This window comes from Heterocephalus glaber, unplaced genomic scaffold (assembly GCF_053883595.1).
Source record: "Heterocephalus glaber isolate CG9 unplaced genomic scaffold, H.glaber_assembly_v1.0 deba00001452, whole genome shotgun sequence".
Taxonomy (NCBI): domain Eukaryota; kingdom Metazoa; phylum Chordata; class Mammalia; order Rodentia; family Bathyergidae; genus Heterocephalus; species Heterocephalus glaber.
Window position 1 is genome coordinate 25996643 of NW_028258302.1, and position 6000 is coordinate 26002642.

Consider the following 6000-nt stretch of genomic DNA (forward strand, 5'->3'; position numbering starts at 1 on the left):
ACTGTAAGTCCTTTAAATGTTCAAAATTATTTAAATCTAACCAGAAAAGATGTGTCTGATAAACAGTCCTAGAACAACAGCAAATGCAAAGGGAGTGTGAGTGACCTCCCACCATGAATTTCCATCTTCATTTGCACAGCTCGAAAAGAGGGAGTTTAATGCGATGATCTATAAAGATCTCAAGGCTAAACTGAGATTCTACATGGAAAAGAATTCTGCCACGTAAGTCTTTTTAAGAAAGCCTCAAGAGTGACCAAGCTGTGTGCCATCTCAAAAACAGAGTCTACTCTAAAAATTTTTTTTAATTTTTTAAAACCGTGGTTATGTCTCTCAGTCACTGCTCCTTACTATCTGTACTCACATTTTCTTTTATGTTAAGAAAGGGGGCCCCATATTTAATACATACATGGACACAAGGGAGACGAAGCCTGTTCTATCTAGGTAAAGTAATCATTGGAAGGTTCTGTTTGTTGTTAAACGGTACAGTCACTTTTTTAACACTGAACCTGGCATAATCAAAAACTTTAAGATACAGTTTAGTCGTGCTTTGGGAACAATAACTGTGCTAGGGACAATCACTTCAGTGTCTGATTATAGGGCTCTAAGAGCAAGTTATTAGAATTCAGCAAAAGGTGGTCCAAGAATCAAATGTATTATACCCACAACCTCAGGGTAGTAACACTAAATGCAAAGTGAGGGGCTGGCAGGGCAGGACTCATCTCCTTAGGGAAACTTCCAGCTGCGTAGGTGAGGAAACCCGACTTTCCAGTTAAGTGAGGGATGTCTCCTCAGCTCACAGCCTGACCTGAGATCGAAAGCCTAGGGGGGTCCGTGTTCACGCGTGGACCTTAGGTCCGGAGGACTCACAGGGCTGGGGAGTAGCCCTGAGCTGGTTTACTTCATGTCTCACGAGGCACCATCAGAAACAGGTTCATCGATAGCGTCAGTAACACAATCAACGTATAGACAGAAGTGCGCGTCTGTTTACACACGCACGCACACACACACACACACACCGTTGGGTCTATGGAGACAACGAGGGAGTCAATCTCCAGGTTTTTACCACACAAAACTATTTCGGAAACAAAGACTCAAGACACAAAACAAATTAAAAATACAAATGCGCAAGACACGCTCGGTGGGAACACAAAAGGGAGAGTACAGCGCCTTGACAATTGGAGCGGCCGAGCCCACGCGGGGTTCCGGATGCCCCGCAGTCGGGCGCAATCGCGCGCAGGCGCCACAAAGCGAACCCCAAACTTCGCCGCCGAGACCCCAGGCGCCGCTGCTTCCCCGAGTGCGCCCCCGCCCGGGACAGCTGGCCCCAGCGCCTGGACCTGGAGGGGCGAGCCCGCCTGCCCGCCGTCCCGTTGTCGCCGGCGCCCTCCTCCGCGGGGCCGCACTGGCGGTCCCGCGCCGGCCGGGAGACCACCCGCCCCGGGGCCTCTTACCCTCGCCCGCCGCGCCCGCGCCTCAGCGCGCCGAGAGCCGCCGCCGCCGCGCCGCTCGGCCCTGCGCCCGCCGCAGCCGCGCCGCCGCCATTTTGGCCCGGTCGGAAGTGACGTCGGGCAGCGCGGCCTCCTCGACCCGGGCGCCCGGGCCCTCCTCGCTGGAGGCTCGCGACGTTCGAGCCGCCCCTGGAAGCGCGGCCTTTCCTCGAGGAAGTGGTGTCGGGGCAAGAGGAGGAAAAGGACCCGTCGCCAAGGACAGCGGGGACCTGCGGGGTAGGGACCAGACCCCTTCCTCAGAGCCTCGGGCACGCAGTCGCAGCCGAGCTGGTTTGGTGGTCCTCTGCAAAGCTAGGTTTGTGCCCAGGCGCTGCAGCCCAGCAGATCGGACAGCGCCCTGCGGCGCGGAGCTCTCCGTCCGCCGTCCAGAGAGCAAGAAGACACGCGCGGCCAGGCAGAGTTCTCCGCTGGAGGCTGACGAGGGTGACCTGGAGAGGGCTCAGACTTGCGGGGGAGACGCCCAGGGGACATTGAGCTTCGAGGAGGCCCACGCTGGAGATGAGAGAGAAAGTCCAGAGTTGTTGTGAACAAATGGTGGGGAAAGCCATGAACACTTCAAGATAAAGTCAACCACTGAGAACGAAGCCCGAAGGAATCTAAATGTAGTGGGTAGTTTAGTCCTCTGTGGAAATGACCCAGTCTAAAGGATGGATACGATATTAGGGACAGGTGTGCCTCAGAAACTTTAAAAAGACCGGAGGAGCTCATTTCTGTAACTAGGGTTCCATTTAAGAAAACGTGGCATCAACATGTATCAAGTTATAATCTTATTGTGGAGGGATGATGCTGTTGTAGCTGATGACATGGTCCGTTCAGTGAACAAAGGAAGATGATTTCATCAGACTAAATACTATCAAGGCTTTAAATAGTGACAAGGTCAGCACAGAGCCTAAGGAAAAAAACCAAACCTCAAAGGCTTGCTATTTCTTCCACTCTTTTCCTTGAAGGAAAAGAGATTGTAGATCTGGAAAATACATGTGAGGATGTCACTAAAATATTGTGTTGTGATGTCTTGTGAGACAAGCAGATTAGACTTTTACACCCTGTATCAGTCAGTACTTACTAGAGAAACAGATTTAATGCAAGATATACAAATATATAAGAATTTGCAAGATTGGCTTGTAATGGTCGCCCACAGAGTCAGGTGTGGAACAGTGCAAAGAATACAGTCAAAGGCCTAGAGCTCATGGTAGTGTCTTGTGCGAGTCGGTATCAAGAGGCCAGAGGGTCTGTACCAGAAGGCTGAAAGGTCTGTGCTGGAGGCTGAAGAGTTGGTGCTGGAAGCCAAGAGACAATATCTGAGATGAAGGTAAAGACAGGAGCTCCACTGAAGAAACAGAAGGGAACCTTCTAGCCATACCTAGAACTATGCTGATCCAATTTAGTTGGCTTTTCTTATTCAAGTTGACACAATCAGTTAACTATCACACACCCCATACATAGAGTAATGCCTTTCAACTTAAACTATGCATCAAATACTTCTGAGGTATCTTCAGGAGAAATACCAGGGAATTCTGTCTATTCCTTCCATGAGCAAAACACTGACATAAAAACCAGAATTTAAAAAGGAAAGCTTGTAGCACCTGGCACTCAATAGAATGCGTGTCAGAACTGACATGATGAACCGGAATATGTACTAGATGTCATCATGCCAAGAGCAGATTGGGAGAATGGTCAGTAGTTGACCTTCCTGGCATTAATCTAAAATGACTTGGTTGTATTAGTTTCCTGGAGCTGCTATTACAAATTTCATGTTTTAAAACAACAGAAATTTATACCTGTACAATTGTAGATGACAGAAATCCAAAATTAGTTTTACTTGGCTAAACCCAAGGTATCAGTGGAACCATGCTCCCTCTGAAGGTTCTAGAGGTTTTCCTTCTCTCTTCCAGCTTCTAGTGGCTGTCATATCCTTTGGTTTGTGCCAAATCTCATCTTCAAGGCCAACATCTTTAAATCTCTTTCTGCTCCATCTTCAAATCACCTTTTACTCTGTATGTAGTCACATTTCCTTTTGCCCTCTTTTAGAAGAATACGTGTGATTGCATTTAGGAAGCACCAAATGATCAGGATAAACCTCCCCATCATTTAGTCACATCTTCAGAAACTCCATATGATGTAAATTGAAAATTCAGGGGATTGAGATGTGATTGTGTTTGGAGACTGTTCTATAGCCTGTCACACTGAGTATATCCTCAGCATTTCTAAACCACCCCTGAATCAGCCATTGTGTATTTTTCTTGAATATGTTTGAATTATCATACCCCTGCTATTTCTCAGGGTAAATAATTGTATGTTTTATATTATACCTACTTAAGCAAAACAGACAATGATCAAGAATATAGTGTAATTTAACAGGTGCTTATCAGAGTGGAACGCTAAATATTACTCGGTTATCTCTTTCAAATGGTGAAATGTACCCCAGAAAGATGCGAGAAGGAATTCAAAACATCTTCATCACATCTCACAGGCTGTTTATGTATGAGGGAAAAGAAGCATAAAGTATACCTTTTTTCTACAGTGAAACTCTCTACACAGGTGCACTTAGCACAGCATGTGGTCAGGTTGACACCTTAGCCTGGCAGTGGCCTTACAGATGAAAGACAATATGGTCTTCATTTACCACAACACCCCAGGACTGGGAACAGTTCTGGTATGTAGTAAATACCACATAGATATTTTTTATGGGAATAAAAAGAAAGCCTTTTCCCTGGCTGTCTGGATGTGGATGGATTAAAGAAAATATGTTGTGGACCAGACATTGTGTATTTAAAAGATAGCATATAGTTATAATTGGAACCAGCGTGCTCCTGGCCAGCAGAGCAGCTGGATGCCTACAGCATTTCTCCTAAAGAGATTAAAGATTTCATGACTGAGATTAAAGAATCTATAATAGAATGAGAATGTAAATGGACTTAACCTACCCTGCATGGTAATAGTGCTTATTCTCTGGTAGGTTCTGTTCTAGGTGCATTACATGGATGACCTCATTCATTCTTCTGATAGCCCTGTCAGATACACATTAGCCTCACGTTCAGCTGAGGAAACGGAGGCCAGAAGGGGTGACAAAACTTGTTAAGATACAGAACTAGGTAACTAGGTTTTTAACCTAGACAGTTTAGCTCCTTGGTAAGCAATCTCCTCATCCCTGGCACTGACACGTGCATCTGTGTGTGTGTGTGTGCATGCCCACACACACACACACACACACACACACACACGCACACCCACACCCACACCTGAGAGCTGGACTGGGAGCCGATACAGGCAACCACACTACACATATGCTCTCAACTAGTCATTCCTCCTCTAAGATATTTAATGTTTGTGTTTGTTTTCGTTTTTGTTTGTACTGGGAATTGAACCCAAGGCCTTGCACTTGGCAGGCAGGCATGGTGGCACTGAGCTACATTCCCAGGAAAACCATGTCCTCATAATTCTCACGATGGCACCAGCAGCTCCTGTTTACAGATGAACAAGCTGAAGCTGAGATTCAGTGTTCAGAGACACAGCTGGTAGCAGCCAGTGGCAGACACAAGGACTTGTCTGGTGTCAAAAGTCCACAATGTGTTTACTGTTCATGCAGCTTCCCCTGCCACAGAAGTGCTGTAGGTGCTGGGGACAGATATCACCCGTGCCCTCTAGAATGTAGGATTCAGTGGAGGAGACTGGATTTATGAAAGCAGCTTAGAGTAAGTACAGTTCGAGGCAAGAACTGCAGCCTCGTGCTCCTGATATGCTCTGCAAGGGCTCACTCCCACACTGTTTTTCAATAGTAGTACTTTTAAAAGAAGAGAAGCTAGGTGTCTTGGTGCATTTATGTTAAAAACCAACTATTCAAAGGCTGTGGCAGGAAGATGGGTTGAGCCCTGGACCTCAGGACCAGCCTAGGCAACATAGTAAGACCTCATCTCAAAAAGAAAAAGAAAACAAGGACAAAAGAAGACCAACTCCAAAATGCTAAGATATTTAACCAATTCAAAGTTTTGGTGCCAAAGATAAATTCATTTCGTCCTATAAGAAAATCTAGAACACTGATTCTAGATTTTTCCATTGTATTTCTTATGTCACTTTATTTTTTAGAACTAAACATGTTAATAAATCAAATAATAGCTTTATCTTTTCCCATACAGATGTCCCTAAGTAGCAGCATTCCCTCCTGTTTCAGAAACTCCAATGTGACAAACTTAAAAGCTGATGCAGTTTGTGCCCAAGAATACAAAGGGAAGTTTCTATCTCCATTTTCCTTGAAGGCAAAATTAATTCACTTATACACCACCATGAGAGCATCAATAAAACATATAGGTTGGCAACAAAGACATAAAGTGAAAATATTTTTCAGCAGGAAATGGCAGCCGTATGAGAAGGAATAGAAGATAAATCAGGTACAAAAACATGCAGGCTGCCAGAAGGTGGTAACACACGGAGCCTCATGTGCCTCCTCAGATCGGGTCCAGTCATGTTTCACTTTAGAGGAGTGGCTGCAGACAGG

General features: G+C 45.9%; 1 protein-coding gene across 2 annotated transcripts in view; it reads right to left on the reverse strand.

Moving 5' to 3' along the window:
• Positions 1-1521, reverse strand: part of Prdm2 (PR/SET domain 2) — a 122433-nt gene extending 120912 nt beyond the window's left edge. Inside the window, exon 1 of one of the 2 annotated variants that reach the window (XM_087215753.1) lies at positions 1452-1521. The gene's annotated coding sequence lies outside the window, so the exon portion shown is untranslated. The remainder of the gene's footprint in view (positions 1-1451) is intronic. The other variant, XM_087215752.1, reaches the window with a different exon arrangement.
• Between the last annotated feature and the right edge of the window lie 4479 nt (positions 1522-6000).